The following is a 17,222-nucleotide window of genomic DNA, read 5'->3' on the forward strand; positions in this document are numbered from 1 at the left end:
TAGGTAAAAATGTGTCACAGTGGTGTAAATGTAGAATGTGAGGGGTATCAGAGAGGAAGAAAGTAACCAATGGGGTTTTATGCTAGAGTTTTAAACTTAGTAAGACAGAACAAACAGGCTCCAAGCTTAAGCAGCAGAGAGAGTGTAACAAGGTAGAAGGACACAGAGAAGCTGGGCGGGGGGGTGTTAGCAGTGGGAAGACAGACTTAATTACAATTATACAGAACACAGCAAAATCTTATCTATGATCTAACTTAACCAAGACTACACAAATTAAAACACAATGCAACAATTCTCTAAGCCTAACTTACAAAGTATAATGCTAAACCTTACTTAATGGGTGCACCTTATGCTAAGGATAGTTTTAGAGGGCTGAGTGGTGTGTGTCCAGGACACAGCTCCAAAGAGGGTGGGGTGACAGCAGCAGTGGGGTGGTTGCAAGCAGGCTTATTTCTAGCAGCAAAGGCACTGCAGAACTAGAAACAGATTACAGATACAGACCAAGGAGTTAGATAGGGTCTGTCTGTTGGGGAAACAGAACCAGCAGCCAGGACGGGGGGTGTAAGAGAGGTTTTAAGACACAGACCAAGGTTTAGCTTGAGTCTGTGTGCTGGGGAGACAGAGCCAGCAGCTAAAATGATAAAATAAAAGTATAGAAAGTTTCACAGAGAGATTCTTACCATCCCACAAGGCAGCAGCAGCAGAGGCAGAAGCAGGCGCAGCAGCAGCATCAGAGGATGCAGAGAGGGCTCAATTCGTTCACAATAATCAGGAGATCTCCAGGCAAAATTTGTTGTTCGTGGGGGGGGGGGGTTCAAAAACGGGGGTACGCTCAAAAATAAAATGAGAGCGGAGAAAGGACCCCCAGAACCCCTGGTTGATCAGACCAGGCAGCAATGCAAGAACCTTTCTGAGAAGTCTGTTCAAAAAATGTCTGTTTTTAAAGGCAAACCCTGGCAGCTTCCCGCCAGTAACTCTGATTGGCTCCCCCTCTTACAGGGAGGAGAGAAGGCAGAGAAAAACTGCAGGCAGCCACAGAGGCATGTTTGGACTAGCCCTGAGCCCGGAGGTATGACTCATGCCCAGGATCTTAAAAACACAATAGGTCTTGCAGCTCTGGACAGTGCCCACCCTACACCAAGCCCAGGTTTTAACAAGGTGATAACAGGACTAACCCTTTGAACAGGGCAGTGGTCCCACTTAGCACAAGTGGCCATCCCTTTGAGAAGGGCAATGGCTCTTGTTAAACAACTTAAGGGGCCCTCCCTTTGAGAAGGGCAGAGGCCCTGGTAAACAACTTAACAACCAGGGAGGGGTGGCCACAGGAGAAAAACAAGAACAAAATGGAGTAAGGGGACAGCTGTAAGAACAAAATGGAGCTGTAACAGACAACTACAAGAATGAAATATGTTATGAACATATTTATATCCTCTTCTATGGAAAAATCCAAATGATACTAGTTAAATATATTTAACACAACATTTTATAAAAGGATAACTCTGGATCCATCATTTATTTTTGTGAGTTATAGATGACCTCATAACTTATGAGCGATGGAGCAAAGCAGAGCTGGAAGTGAGTTATAAAAGGTCATCAATAGAAATAAATGGTGTATTCAGAATCAGCCCCCTCTATAAGTTCTGTTTATGCAACACCAATTTTAGCTGCAGTCTGCACTGTTGGACTATAATAGTTTATATTAAGTGCTGGAGCACCATGTGTGTCTTGGTCGCAACGTGCATGACTGGTTGCATTGCTGATGTTTTTGAAAGTAGGAAATGAGCAAGCATGTAAAGTAATGGACTATATCACAAGAGCAGCCATTGCCACTGAACTTTCCAGTGCGGATACAAGAGAAGAGGCGATAGTGACAGGATCACAGGAAGGCAGTTAGCAGATTTTTTTTTTTAAATTGAGGGTAAATTCAATAGATCCACACATGTGGGGAGCCTCCACACATGAACCTTAACTGCTCTGCTTAGAAGAGAACTTGGGAACTGTCTCCCATTCCAGAACCTGCAAAGACCTCTCTGTGTGATCTGGGGACTACGTGATCAAACGGAGGAGATGGCGAGGGGGCAAGGCAGGAGGAGTGGTGAGACCTGGGAATGCCTGGCAATTCCTATTTTTGCGCCTCTAATGGACATTACTTGGAAAAGGAATACAGACATGCATTTGTATGTGTCTTTCATATTACAGTTGCAAACCTTTCCTGTGCCTATTATGTTTTTCTATGCCAAATAGTCTGCTAGGTAAACAGGCAAAATTCCATTGGAGTTCTGAAAAGGATTCAGGGGTTATAGTGGAGAAGCAACTCAACATTATGTAAGCGGGGGAATGGTCCCGCTATTGTGGGGAACTTTCCTGGCTTCTGCACTACCCCAGTGAAATGGGCTAGCGGAAGGATCTGAGTTCTTGTTCCCACTTCCTTTACCCAGAGACCTCCCTGCCCTCGAGGACTCCCCTTCCACTCTCCTGTCTGGCAGAGTCCTCGTAACCCCAACAAGGCTGGGCCCAGGATTCCTGGGGGGCTCGACCCCCAACCCTGCTGTGGTCACCTAGGTCAGGAGCTAGGGTGTCCCCACTCCGGGGTACTCTCTCTGCACTGGATGCTTTCCTGATCCACTGATCATTACATACGATTTAAAGCAATACAGTTTACTTAATTAACAATTAGTTTAAAAAGGAATAAGGAAAAGTGGGAAAGGTTAAAGGAAACACATCACCCCGCTATGTGGCAGGGAATATCACAAACAGTGTCTCTGGAACGTCAGGGCAGTTCACAGTCTGTTTCTTGTAGGTCCCAGGCTGCCTTCTCAGGCTCTGGCTGTATTGCAGGGATGCTGTGGGTTGGACACTTGCTCTGGCGGTGGCCACATGCTCTCAGGCAGGTCTCTTCTTCCCAGCATCGCCCCCGCCCTGTCAGGGTTACGATCCCCCTCCAAATCTGGCCTGCAGAGCCTCTTGGCTGAGGCATCTCCCTGTGCTGGGCCCGCTGCCCAGAGTCCCCCTCGCTCTCCCCAGCTGTTCACCATACCTGGCTCCAGACTGCTCCACTCTGCCTCCAGCTCCCTGGGCTGCTTCTCTGGCCCCTCTGGCTCTGGTTGCTACAGCTCTGCTCCCAAGACAGCTCTGCTCTCTTTGGGCTGTGCTCTGGCTTTGGGGCTGCAGCTCTGCTCCCAGCAGCTTAGCTTGGGCCCCTGCTCTCCCCTTAGCTCGGCCTCACTCTGTCTGACCCAGGCAATTCCAGCTCACACGGAGGACGGGACCCCCCGGGCCTCCGGACTCCTTGATTAGCCTGCCCGCCCTGTCAATCAGGCTGACCTGGAGTGTTGGCCTCTCCCCATTGCCCCTGAGGACTGTCAGTCTCAGAGTCCTGATTTCCCATCGACCCCTCCCCTTTTGGTACTAGGAGCTAGCCAACCAAACACCCCCACTGAATGTTAGTAAGGGGATAACAGTCGCCTTACAATTAGTTCCCAGTCCTATGCTGTGACAATAAGAGCCAGATTGATCCTTGAATGTATGAACAGGGGAGTAGTGAGTAGACATAGCAAGGTAATTTTACCTCTGTATGTGGCACTGGTGAGGCTGAAACTGTAAGACTACGTACAGTTCTGGTGTCAACATTTTTTAAAGGAGACAGTGCAGAAAAAAGCCACAAAGTAATTTGAGGATTGGAGAAAATGCCTTGTAGTGAGAGACTGAAGACTTGACTTCACTACCGAGGAGATCTACACTGCTGCCATTGATGCAGAGGGTGTTGATTTAGCAGGTCTAGTGAAGACCTGCTAAATCGATGGCAGATGCTCTCTGGTCAACTCCGGTACTCCAGCTCCCCGAGAAGAGTAAGTGAAGTCGACCAGAGTGTATCTCCCATCAACGCAGCACAGTGAAGACACTGGGGTAAGTTGACCTAAGCTACGTCGACTCCAGCTACATTATGCACATAGCTGGAGTAGCGTAACTTAGGTCGACTTACCCCTGTAGTGAAGACAAGCCCTTAAAGAGCTCAATCTATTTAACTTATCAGAAAAAAGAGAGCTACTTGATTACAATTTATTAAGTATCTTCTGTGAGAAAACACTGAACACTAAAGGGTGTTTTAATCTAGCAAAGAGAGCCTAACAAGAGCCAATAGCTGAAAGCTGAAGCCAGACAAATTCAGATTAGAAAAAAGGTACAGATGGGTGTTTTTTTGTTTTGTTTCATTTTGTTTTTAAAACAAGGACAGTGAGTAATCACTGGAACAAACTACCAAGGAAACTGGTAGATTTGCCATCTCTTGATGTCTTCACATCAAGTCTGCATACCTTTCAGGAAGAGAAGCTTTAACCAAGCACAAGTTATGCTTTAGTCACACACAAATTTAATGGCCTTAATATAGGGGTAACTGGGTTAAATTTAATGATCTGTAATATACCAAGTTCAAACTCTCTATTGCAACTCTATTGCCTATTTTTAAAGTTGGTCTATATAAAGTTCCATATATGGCTTTACTTTCAATTTTTATCCTATTTAGTAATGCACTGAGGTACAGAGGCTTCATTAACACCAGATAATTTGCTTATTTTATAGTATTGTCTCAACTATTTTGAAAGCACTAATGCCCTCCTTGTCATTGGTTAATACCACGCCAATATAGAACCTATTAGCACTAGAGTTTGAGTTTCTAATTAATTCAGATGATGATATTCACTACATCTTCATATCTGTATCTTTCCTCTGTCTCAGAGGTTTTTGGTAATTAGAGGATTGGAATTACCCACTCTTAAGTCTTATTAATTTTTACCTTCTCTCATCTCATCTTTGAGTAGAATTTTATTCTCACTTCTTTTCTTTGCCCTGGAGGTCTTTACAATGTCCCTAGTGCTATCCTTATTTTTAGCCCTGTCTGGTAGCTTAATCCCAGATTGATTCATTATATTTCTCTGAGGTTCACTATTGCAATTTTTCAGTTCTGATTTTTTCTCCTGATACACACAGTGCCACTTCTCCCTCTCTCTCTTGTATTTTTGTCTTCCAGAAAATCCTGAAGCCCTATGCTCAGAATTAATACCCTTCCTTGGGAATAAATCATGTTTCTCATGTAACTGCTACAGTAAGATGCATTTGATTAACAGATGCTTGATTTTTGAATATTGTACTTCTGTAGGAGCATCCCCAGAAGCAACATCGTAGTTGCAAACTGGGTGAAGAGGGGTGCCATGAATATTTTATAATTCAGTTCATGGTAGGTCCTCCTAAAGTGTAGATTTCATATCTCCATTCCATGGGGAATAAGTTGTACTATTGTTCAGGAAGCTGCAGCACTGTTGCTAGGTTCACATGATTGTTATCAATAGTTCCACTAGGTCTGACCCTCAATTTTAATTACAATGTCATAGAATTGTAGGACTGGAATGGACCTCAAGAGGTCATCTAGTCCAGTCCCCTGCACTCAAGGCAGAATTAAGTATTATGTAGACCATCCCTGGCAGATTTTTGTCTAACCTGTTCTTAAAACTCTCTAATGATGGAGATTCCACAACCTCCATATAACATAACATATATAAATAGTTATGCTGCATTTCTCTACCGTTGTATATGCACATCTGCTGGAGACTGAACTTGGAGGCAAAGTTTGGTTCCTCAGTGATTGAGGTGTTTGGATCTGTAGTTTTGGAATGCAAAGACTGCAATACTGGATATAGAGCTCAGCAAAACTTGGGATTTCACGAGAAATTTCAGGATTTCATTGATCCTGGAAGCCCATCCCAGGACTTTGTAGACTACCATCCCCACAGTGCTGAGCCTGCAAGCCCTGATAGTGTCTAGGATTTCCAGGCTAACTGTTGCAGAGCTACACACCTAGACTCTGACAGCCCTGGCCAGAGCTGGGTCTTTAGAGCTTCCATGCTGCCATCTCCACAGTCAGGAGACTGGAAGCCCTGAAAGTCTGAGTCAAGATAGGGTTCTCAAGGCATCCAGACTCCCTGCTGCACAGCCAGGAAGCAAGGTCCTCCAAGGGCTCTAGGGTTGCTTCTGATGCAGACTCAACCACTTGCCTAAAAGGAGGAGGAATTTTGGGTTAGAGTGATTAATTAAAGAACCATAATACCATTGGAAAAAGTTTCTTAGCAAGTTTATGTACTACTGGTACTTACCAAAAAATCCTTTTTATTTTGGTAGTTTTCTGCTATTTCCCACAAGCAAATTTCTACATAATTTAAAATGCTTCTACAAAACCATGCAGTAATTTTATCCTTGGGCTAAATGAGTTCAATCACTGTCTGAATTTACAAGTAGAAATGGCTTTTGTGGTCTTGTTCCAAACTCCATTTATCCATATCACCAAACTGCTTTATAATTTGGCATCATTCAGGACAGGTAATCTCCACTGTGGAAGGGCCTGCAACTGTTGCAAGTCAGGATTGAGGTACATCATATCAAAGAAATTGTCCAAACTTTGCCAGCCTTGTGCCCCCAGCTCTAAGCACTATGTGAGCATGAGCACTAAATTCACTCACAAGTTTAAAGAGAAGTTAGAAAAAGTTCTATGAAGTAATTTTTCCATGTTTAAATTTTTTTCACTGCAGATATAACTTTGTAAGAATAAACAAACGTACTATAAAAAGGTTCCGTGTTTGGTTTGTTCCATTTATGAAAATGGAAATAAAAATGTTTAGAGATAGAGTATGTTATACTTACATACATGGTTGTAACTCTTCCGAAAAGTATATTTGCCTATAATGTTGAAAGTTGCATCGAACTCCCCAATACCATCTTGCCTTTTTATTACTTTTATTTCCCCATAGCCCGAGACCAGCTATCCTAATCTTGATTTAAGCTATACACTGGAACTGCATTAGCTGTCATTTTGATATTATGCGTCCAGTTTTGAGTAGGAGGGTGCAAAGTTTATGTATTAAAGTGAGGCTGAAGCTTCCCTAATGCAGTTATATATGCTAAAATTTGAGATTTTTACCATACATTCTTTCTTTCCCGTGGTTTATAATATATTGGAACATTTATGGCTTTTTTCTGGAATGTTGAGTGAGTGTAAAGAAAATACTTTTGGCTTGAAAAGCATAGAAGGAAACTTAGTGAGCTACTCCATTGAGAAATGCTACTAAGCACTGAAATACTGCAAAAGCGCTGCTTCTCTGATCAATCTCTGTGCATAACTCCTATTGGCTGGGAATTAGAAGGACACAGCAAGAGTGATGAATAAAATAGGGCCTTATGTTCCCATTCACTTCAAACAGATGTGTCTGTACCCACAGATCTGATTTGGCAAGTCATGGAAGTGGGGCATGCTGCCTTTGCAGTATGCGCTCCTTTCCATGCCTGCTTATGCAGAAGCCCCTCTGTGGGCACTCCAACTGACATATAGAAACATTGTTTGGGAAGGAGCATTGTTATAGGCTTCGGGGCCAGCTGCTCTGTACAGCAGGTTTCCCTTCCCAGTCCATGGGCCAAATTGTGCTGAGCAAGATGTGTCCTTTTTTGCATTAGCGAACCCTCACTGCTGCAAGTTTAGTGCATAGTGAATACAGGCCCTGAGACTGTATTTTTTCCTAATGCTACTTACAGAAATGTAACTACAAAGTCCTATTTTACACCACTTCCTAGTTATGTTGGTGAATGTATAACAACTCCTCATAGGGATAATTAATACAAAATCACCCATATTGTAGGGTGCTCGTGAGGATTAGTTAATGTTTGCAAAGCACTTTGAAGATGAAAAGTGTCATCAGGATGCTAAATATTATTGAATACATTATCATCCAAAGGCTTTCTATTCCCTCTTCAGGTTATTTTCATGTAGGGGAGCATAAACTCTGAGCTTCTCATCTTGAAATTCAAATCTTGAATTTCTGAACCATTTTAAATACTATTGATTTCAAATATAGTTCCTTCCAAAGGCTTGAATCTGATCCCATTGTAGTCAATGGCAAAAGTCCTATTGATTCCTATGAAGCAGGATGTACAAACAGGAATAATCCCAGGTCTGGACTTCTTTCATAATTATTATTTACATAGCACAATACATATGCATGATGCTTTGCAGATAAATGAGGCAGACTGCATATTTCTTAAGACTTACTATCTCTGCACCAGTCCTGCATGAAGATCCACTCTTACAGACCCTTAGGGAGACCCATTGACCTTACTGGGGTTTTATACAGGCACAATAGATCCCATTTCAGGTTAAGGACCTAAATTTGATGTTATACAATGAGGTAATGGCAGTAGGGAAGAGCAGAAGCGGCAGGAGTAATTGGAGGATTCCTCTTTGCATCTTGAGGTGCCATTTTAAAGACTTTTTAAAGACTTTGTTATTTATAACTATAAAAAGGTTTTAAATTTGGGGGGGGGGTTGAGAGCATTTTCTCATTTTTCCCACCCAGCCTCTTTTTTTCCCTCCCCGTCTCTCTCCTCCTTATGTCCCGATTTTGATTGGTTTAGTATTGTCCTGATGTATTCATGATCCCTTTCCCTTGAAGATGTTGTCCATCTTCATTTATTCCCTTTCCCGCCACACCCCTGAGTTCCCTAGTTAAAGCAGTCACATCATGTAAACAAACTGAGGAAAAGGAAAGGCAGACAGACTGTGAACCCCACTTGAGAAGATAGGTCCCCTGCCCACATCAGAAGCACTTGATACAAGTATCTCTCCTGCCCCTGGTATTTCAGCTGCTGCTTCACCCTAAGGTGGGGTCCTCCACTTGCTAATGGGGGTGAAGTGAGCAGGAGGCCTCCTTCATTGGGAAGTGCATACAATGATGTTAGAAGTAGAGTTCATAATTGAGTCCTCACTAAGATGAAAAAAATGACATCTCAACATGAGCTCATTTAAATTTGACCTTTTTAATGTGTTACAGCAGCATATTATCTTATGCTTTTAGCTGCGTTGGCTCTTAAATCAGGGTCTAGATGTAAAAGGCCATTACTGAGTCCTTGAATTACATATTTCACAAGAGACAATATCTAATTTTTTCATGGTTAATGCTCAGAGCATATAGGGATATTTAGAGGAGAAAGCACGAAGGCATGTGACAATTCAGTGTCTTTGCATACCATATTCCACTAGTTGCAAATGTTCAGTAATATGGTGAGAGTAAGCAAAGTTAAATAAATAATGGTTAAAATGTAATGCTATGAAATAAAAACTTTTGATTTCCTGTGAAATCAAATGTAAATCTTTTTTAATTCAAGAAAAAAATTTGACCTATGTGTCAGATACTCAGGAATTATAGAAGTTAAATATAAGTTTATGATTTTATGGTTCTAAAAAATTCTTTTCCCATCGGGAAGCATGAGATATTTGTGTGTTTGCCGGAAATTGTAGAAATAGTGACTTATCTTTTCAATAATTTACACAGGATACCTACTTGAAAAGCAAGATCAGCATGGCCTTTTTTTTCTGAATAAAAAGAATTTGGCCAACTAGTTTTGTATGCTTAGAAATCAGGGGGATTTTTCAAAGCAGAACATGGACAATGCTTGTTCTTTGCTAATATGCTGTCTGTATTAGGTTCTGCAGCTCTCTTGGCGATTTCAAGCCTCAGCTTGGTGCCTCATTTTTGAATGATGCTGTTCTCCATGTTTTTAAAAGTCATAGTGCCCCCCAACTCAAAGCTCACTCGGACACTTCCCCAGTCCTCTCAAGGGATACTTGTGGCCTTCCAGTGTCAGGACACTTCTCTCGCCATCACTTAAATGGATAGATTGAAAATAGACTTGGGGGATAAGAAGGGGTTAGTCAATGCTTTGAAATCACATTTTAAAAAAACAACTTTACACATTCTGTGCTTGAATATTACAAATGTGGAATATGAAGCAAATGAGGGACAATTGCTATGTACCTTCTTCTGAACTAGGCATTTATTTTTATCTGCTGGAAGGGATGTCAAGAGAGAGAGAGATCCAGTTTGTGTAACTCTGGGAGGTCTCTCTACCCCACTTTTATGGACCCCAGATTCTTGAGACGCTAAAGATTGTTTAGTCCATATTATAAATTAGAGGACTGTCACGGGGTGAGGCCCCTTTACGAGGAAATGGGGGTCCAGTGGGTCAGTTGGTCTTAGTGGAAGGTACCTGGATCTTAAAAAGAGGGAGTCAGCAGCAGGTGAGGTAGGCTGCTCTCTGGCCTCTTGCAACCCAGAGAGGTAAGGGTGCTTTTAGACTAGAGGAAGCTGTGGTAGAGACCAAAGAGAGCAGGAGGCTTCTGAAGATCACCCTGAGTAATGGGGGGAAGACCAAGAGAGGAGCAGAAGGGTTTTGCCTGCTGACCTCTCTGAGACAGAGAGGGTATGTCTACACTGCATCTGGGACCAAGGTTCCCAGCCTGAGTCCACAGACTTTTGGCTGTGGGGCTTGCGCTAGTGCTAGCGTGATTAAAAATAGCTGTGTAGATGTTGCAGGTTGGGCTCTCAAACTGGGGGTGGGCTTGAAAGCCCAAGCTCCAGCCCGAGCCGCAATATCAAAGCAAAGTCTACTCACCATATTTAGTAAGCTAGTGCAAGCCCCACTAGCACAAGTCTGGGACCCGAGTTGGGAGGCTTGCTCCAGAGGTGGGGGAGAGCTGAAGAAGGCTGAGCTCTAGCTGGGAAAGGCTGGGAGTGGCTGCTTGCCAAAGACAGATTGGGTCAGAAGAAGATCATCTCCAGACTGGCTGAAGATGGCAGAGCTGAGTATGAGCTTTTGTGTTGTGGTGATGGACTTTATTTTAGGTTGTTGAGGATTGTTTTGAACTGTTTGTTGTTAAACCAGCCCCAGGCCTGGGTGCTGGTAGGCACAACAAAACCTACATGGAGTTTACTACCAGAGCCCTAAGAGAAGGGGAAACCATAACACTCCTCTGCAGAGCCAACCCAGGTCATGTAGGGGTGCTAGGGAAGTGATGCACCCTGTTACATGGACTCTTTTGGTTCCTGCAATTCGTAGCCAGGTGACCACAGCCCTAGAAGCCAGAATAGCTGGTGTGCAGTACTTGTGTTGCCACTTTGCTTTGGCCACATCCCTTATGCCAGAAGTTGGAAGAGGGGATGGCACAGAGCCACTGTAGTAGTTTTATACCCTCAGGGCAGTTCCAGGTAAAACACCATCAAGGCTGGTGTTAAACAGTGTCAAATGGTGGTGGTGTTAAACAGTGTCAAATAATATACACACAGATTTGCTGGTGTTGTACACAACAGAATTTTGACTCCGAAAAGAATTCAGCAAAAGTTTTGTTGCTTAAAAATTAGAACAGGGTCTTGTGAAAGCCTGAACATGACTTGATGTCCAACATAATGAATATGTAAAATGAATAGCCACAGGACACAGAAAACACATTAAACATGTTCCATTAAACTTTTAACAGTGGGAATCTGCTATGATGTTGCATTTTTCTTTTGGGCATTTCTAATTTAAAATTTATTTTAGTATACATGTCACTCTGGAACCTGTAAAGGGTAACTAGGATAGAGGGGTATGAGAAAAAAATTGTACCAATCAATAAAAAGTATTACCAATAAACACACATTTGAAAAACACACACACATTAAAAAGTACAATCCCAGACTGCAGAATATTCTAAATGTTTGAGGTGAACTGAATAACCCACGCTTAGCTATGCCATACATGAATAATGCAGTCACCCTGAACTCATGCTATTAGAAGTTGTAATAATAGTATGATATGAACACACTACATTACATTAGGGATTTATTTGGCCCAGAGCATTCCATTACAACACACAGTAGGATTCAATGTATATGTTAAAATGAAACATCCAGTATCTGCTAAAATGGAAAAGGAAACTATATGTTTCTAGCACAGGCCCTAGATATTACCATGTTTTCTCTTTTTAAATGATTTTTGGACCTTTCACAAAATTGGAAGTGTGCTGAAAGTGATATCAGACTATATTTAATATTCAATCAATGGTCTTTTTACTATTGCTGATTTTTACTACAAATTCTATTTTGTAAAATAATATAAGACACTTTAGGCTGTGCACTTTAGAGATATTATAGTGCTACTTGAATACTTGCTGCTATTTAATATCTACCTTATAGTTATGCCTGGACTGTAGTCCTATTGTGTTAGCCACTGAAGGAAGACATGATTCCTGATCTAAAGAGTTCGCAGTCGAAGTTTAAATTACCAGATCTTTGGTCCTGTGCCGTAAAGTCAGACAAAACCTGTTAGAGTTGTCTGGAAATTGAACTGTTCTTCATGTGTTAATTCTTAATTATAAAACATCCAAGAATGTGCAGCAATTCCGTTCGCTCCATTGGCTTAATATCCTGGTCTCAATTCATGCAGTGGAACAGTTAAGGGATTATTCCTTTGTTTTTGTTTTTAAATTGCATTCTATTTAGAGAGCGTTCAATGTGCTCAGCACCCCCATAACATCTGATGGATTCACACACATTAATGACTTCATCCTCATGACACTCCAAGAGTTATGATCCTCATTTTACAAACGGGGAACCCAAACACAGCTACAGTAAACCAACATCCTCAAAAGCTGTTACTAGCTTTGGGAGCCCAAATTGAGATACAGGTGTCTTATGTTGGACAAACAAAAACAGCCACCCAACATTCTAAAATGTTAACATGTTAGGGCTTATCTACATGGAGATACACAGGAACATTAATCTGAATTATTTTTTAAAATTGATTACTTGTCCTAGATTACATAAGAAAGCTTTGACAGAGCCATGAATAAATCCCAGGTCTCCTCTTACAGAACCTAGCTAGTTAAAGGGCCTGGGGGATGGAGGGGTAGGGGACTTTCCTTTTAATTACGACATTAATATTTTATTTTTAAACCAAAATTAAGTTATACAAAATCCTTGAGCATTCTTCACAATGTATTATTAATATATAGCTGCTGCATGTATTTTTTGCTTCTAGAGTGAGCCTCAGTTTTCAGTTTAATTCAAACTGCTCCTGTGAGTAATAGCGTGGGGAGAAATAAGCCCCACAGCTGCACTTATTGACACACAAATGCAAAAAAAATCATCATAAATATTACGGCAACGATGCTGCAACGAGAATGGCATGGGTAGACCCTGCACCCATGTGGTGCTTGCCCATACAGTTCTTTTTGCAGGATCAGGACAGAGACTGAAAACTTAAATGCTGAAAAGTAAGGAAATTCAAGGGTAATACAGTGGAGTGGAATATTTAGCCCTTTAAATGCTATGAAAGGAAGAGAGATATTACAATAACGAGTATTTCTATTTCTTTAAGAAGGGCTTGTTTTGTCAGTGGGTGAATTAAGATGCAATTGATTCCCTTTATAAAGTTTGTGGAAAATTCTGTACAAGAAGCATGGACATAAGATAAAAAGAAAATATTTCAAAAGTTGCTAAGTGACTTAGGAGCCTATTTTCCATTGAAAACAATAGGAGTGAGATTCCTAAGTCGAACACTTTTCAAAACTTTACTCCTACTCCCAAAAGTAACATCATCTGAATAACTGAAAAATAAAAAAGAGAATGTCCCTAATTATTTAATAAGATTAATGTCTTTCCTCAGATATTTACCTCCTGTTATTTGCAGCATGAATGAGAATTTATATCTAATCTACTCAGGCCCTCTCAGCAGTCCAGAGAGGCTCGGGCCACTTCCAGCTTTTGAGGCCCCTAGCCATAATAAAAATAAAAAATGACAACACATGAAAAACAAAATAAAGCACCAAAAAAGAGTGAGACATGATTTGAATATTTTTTTATTTAACAAATGCTTTTCTAGCTTTTTTCTGTGCAAATGTATTGAGGAAAAATCTAGCTTTCATGCAATGTCAGTTGATATTAAGCATGGCAAGCCCATTCAAGTGCTCTTGTCCCATAGTTTAACGGTGATAGTTCTTTACCTGCTTCAACACGTTGAAGGTGCATTCACCTGAAGCCACTGATGCAGGCAAACTGACAAAAATACACAATGCAATTGTGATATTAGGAAATACACCAGAGAGTCCAAGTTCGAGTATTTCTTGAAGCAATTCCTTTGACTTGCAATCCAATTTAAAGTTCATGGAATATTATTTGTTTGAGGAAGATCACCTCGTCACTGAGAACTTTTGAGATTTCTTTGTTATTGTGTTGCTGAAATTTTTCAGCTGCAGAAAGTAGATCTTCATTACTCAGTCTGTTGAACTGCCAAAGAAGCCCAAAAGGGGTACAAATTAGTCGCAGTGACTCAAATAGACGTGTAAGACCTGATTGAATAGAGCCAATGATGACAAGGAAGACATTGACCTTATAATGCTGCTCGGCATCAGATTCCGTAGGTAAGTTGTGATTGGTGGAGAACTCAGATGAAATGCCAATATTCTGTGTTACTAATTTGGACTCAGTCAGGATTGCATCCAATTGGTCACAAATCTGTTGAATGTCATTGATAAGACTTTCAGTGTTATCCCTCTCAACATGAAGTGTACAATTGCATGCTTCAATTGCCAGATCAGTTTGGTGGATCATTGTAAGTAGCTTCGTCCACAAAAATGACATCAGACTGCATTCAAATTTGGACATGTGCTTCTGAATAGACTGACGTTGCCCCCATGTGTTGAATTAATTCCCCTGATTGTCTCTTTCTTCTCTCGCTCCTGACTTTATGGAGTACTTTCTTCCTGGCCAAAGGAGAGTAGGTGAGAGTCCTATTGGTGCTTCTCCTTTACTGCTTGAAGGGTCCCAGAGAAATGAACAAAGCATTTGCTCCTCACATCGAAAGCACAAGAATTTTGTAATTTCATATATATGTTTTGAAAGCATCATGATCCATGTTTTCCAAGCTTGTACCAGAAAACAATACTGACTCCTTTTAGATTGTTTTCTTTGAAGCCAATGTGGTCTACAATGCAAAAATATATTATATTTTAAAATCTGTAATGTTTAAGATGTGTTTATCATCTGCCATGAGGCAGATCGACAGGGCAAGTCTCTCTGTCTGTCCCCACTCCCAGGGCATTATTTACCTGCAGAATTTAGTAGCACGTAAGTGCCTAACAACTTGCCCATGTCTGCATGAAGCCATTGGGATGTTATAGTATAGGAATGTGAATTTAAACAGATATAAGATAAAATCATTGTACATATGCTGTAACCAGTTGTATATAGCTTAAGATAATAATTGGAGATATACCAATCTCCTAGAACTGGAAGGGAACTTGAAAGGTCATTGAGTCCAGCCCCCTGCCTTCACTAACAGGACCAATTTTTGCCCCAGATCCCTAAGTGGCCTCCTCAGGGATTGAACTCACAACCCTGGGTTTAGCAGGCTAATGCTCAAACCACTGAGCTATCCCTCCCCACACTTGACAGTTTTATGATAATTCTAAATTCTATATTTCATTTAATCTGCATATTTTTCAATATAACAATTTTTAATTTACTTCCTTTCCTCATAAAATTAGAATGCAATAAACTGTTTTCTTAACATTCTTACTGAAAAAATGCAATTTTTTTAAATTGCAAAACTGTTTCTTGTAGGGCTAAACTAATCCAGTGCACACCAAATTTCAGCGTAAAGTGAATTTTGTAACCAAGTGGTAAACAAGGGGTTAGAAAAGAAATGCTGACAGTGACAGGTCTGCTACCATGCTGGTGGTAACTTACACTGCTGTAATAGTGCCAACTGTGAGAAGTTTCTAAAACTGCCCTACTATTTCCATCTTGTGTAATTACAGTACTTACAAAAGCATTTCCCAACATAGAAAAAAGGCTAAACTTAGCTGCAGCAGACCTGTCATTTTGCCTCTTTTTCAGCATTCCTACTTTTCTTGGAGGTCATTTTTAATGAGTGCATAAAGCACCTGAAAAATCAGGTGCATAAATTAACTACCAATTAGAGCAGTAAAAAAAGAAAAAATAATTACTAGTTTCTATATTTAAGTCCACTCATTAGCATGCAGTACGCCTGCATGTTTATCACATGGCAATTACTGAAGCTCCAAAGAAAAGTGATGCTTTCATTGTGTTGCAGTCCTGAAACTGGATACAATATGTAGCAAAATCTGCTTTCAAGTTTGTGTCAGTTGACACAGCTGAAAGACTATTATCACATTTTAATAGAAAAAGTGCTTAATTATTTCTTTGTAAGTCCCCTCCCCCTGCACACAATTTAATATCATCTGTCTGGAGTGACTGTTGACCTAGTTTTCAATTAATTGCAATGGGAATACAAAATTGACTTTAAGGCAGTGAATTTCTTCACTGGGTTACCTGTGATGGCTCATCTGAAATGATGATTTCATAATTGCTAAACTCTATCAACAATGAAGTGGCATCATAACACAAAATCTTACTCCACAGTATGGCATTAGAAAATATACAGAGTGTAGAAAAACAGGACTCTACAGGATACATAACATTTAGCCACAGGATAGGGGGAAGGAATGAAACATATGTCATCAGGATTCAAGATGCCAGTTACCCTACACATTCTGGTCAGCCATTCGGTATCTATTTTATGTAACTTTGCTGGGGTTCAACTAAGGATCATCATTCAGCCACATAGTCATGAAGCTAAAGAGCAAGTGGTTCCCTTCAGCCTCCAAAGAACAGAAGGTGATAAGATAAAGTAAGAACCAAGTGAAGAAAAAAATTGGCCATTTGTTGCAAATCTTCTCACTCTAATGGATCAAGTGTACAACCCAGCTTATCTGAAACAGTCAGGCCATGCTTTAAAGTGCAGAAGACAGAGTCAATAAGCTGTATATGGCAAACTATACATGTTTGGTGAAATTTTTGTCAGTATCAGCCAGATTTGGGCGAGATTCTCACATCTGTTATAAGGAAAGGTGACCATATTTCACTAATTCTCTTATAAAGTCCAATTCTTAAACAAAGAGCCTCCTGCTCCTTCTATATGTCTGGATATCACTGATTCCTATTCCAGATAAGATCTTCCAAACAGAAGCCTTGACTATGTTAGAAAATGTGCACTGCCACTGCTGTAACTAAACTGATTTTACAGGTACAAACTCCCAATGAAGATGTGCTGCACTTATGCAAAGTGAGGTTTAAACAATTTTAGTTCAACTTGGTAATTAAAGCCATTAGAGATTTACACTGGTGTAGCTGCATCAGTTTTGAATCAATTTGGTTACATCAAAGCAAGTCCTCTAATATAAACCAAGTCTATAGAAGTAGTATAAAGTCAGCAGGTGGCAAATACACAGTGGTATAGTGGTAGGTATCTAAGCACACCTCTACTTGAAGGCCATTTTTCTGAACCAT

Source organism: Mauremys mutica, chromosome 7 (genome assembly GCF_020497125.1).
Source record: "Mauremys mutica isolate MM-2020 ecotype Southern chromosome 7, ASM2049712v1, whole genome shotgun sequence".
NCBI classification, from domain to species: Eukaryota; Metazoa; Chordata; order Testudines; family Geoemydidae; genus Mauremys; species Mauremys mutica.